Below are 944 nucleotides of genomic sequence, written 5' to 3' on the forward strand. Positions count from 1 at the left end.
ATATATATATATATATATATATAATAGCTGCTTGTCCGTTTCTTGTATGGCGGCACGTAACAATAGCGAACGAGGAAATGATACAACATATCCGCATACATACATTACATAGATGCATACATATATACATACATACATACATACTTACATACATGCATACATACACGATACCAAACACATGGATATTTGTATGCACCTATGTCTATAATATGTATGTGCCAATGTGAGTCTGTGTGTGTGTGTGTGTGTGTGTGTGTGTGGAAACTAATAATATCGTCATTACCTATTCGTCTCTACATTTTCATCTGCCATTTTCTCTACACGTAAGAGATCTCTATTGATAATCTGCCTTCCTATTATTTTGTCTACCATTACGTGGTCGCAAATCAGAGTAAAAGCGTGTGACCGTGTGTCTGTCTCTGTGTCTATTGAAATGTACATGTGTGTTTATATGTGCGTATCAGTGTGTAAATGTATGTTTGGTAGTCCAAAAATTGTTGAACTATATTTTCACCTGGTTTGTTAGCGCTATTGTTGAGCAGCAGCGTTCGTATCCGCGCTAAATCGTAACAGCCATTGTGTCTGCTATATCGCCATATTTGATGTGTGCGCGTATATGTATAAAAGCTGCATAAACAAATATATGAATACATATATATGCCTCTGCGTGTATGATATATATATATATATATATATATATAGACCGTAATTCCTCGCCTTGTCTTGGTTCACCTATCGTGCTTCACCTATCGCGGTTTATTATTTAAGCTTACGTTGATTCCTCCGTGGTGTTGTTTTGCATTTATAATGAAATAAATATATACAAATTATAAAGATAATAGTAATAATAACATATGCAGTACAGTACTGTTTTTACTTTGCGGATTTTCATCTATTGTGTGTCGTTTTGGAACGTAACAGCCGCAATAGTCGAGGGATTACTG

At 35.2% G+C, this 944-nt stretch overlaps 1 protein-coding gene across 1 annotated transcript in view; it reads left to right on the forward strand.

The window, feature by feature from the left end:
• LOC106868317 (carbonic anhydrase-related protein 10-like) overlaps nt 1–944 on the forward strand; it is a 242,756-nt gene that overhangs the window by 88,619 nt on the left and 153,193 nt on the right. The window lies entirely within an intron of this gene.

Source organism: Octopus bimaculoides, chromosome 11 (genome assembly GCF_001194135.2).
Source record: "Octopus bimaculoides isolate UCB-OBI-ISO-001 chromosome 11, ASM119413v2, whole genome shotgun sequence".
Lineage (NCBI taxonomy): Eukaryota > Metazoa > Mollusca > Cephalopoda > Octopoda > Octopodidae > Octopus > Octopus bimaculoides.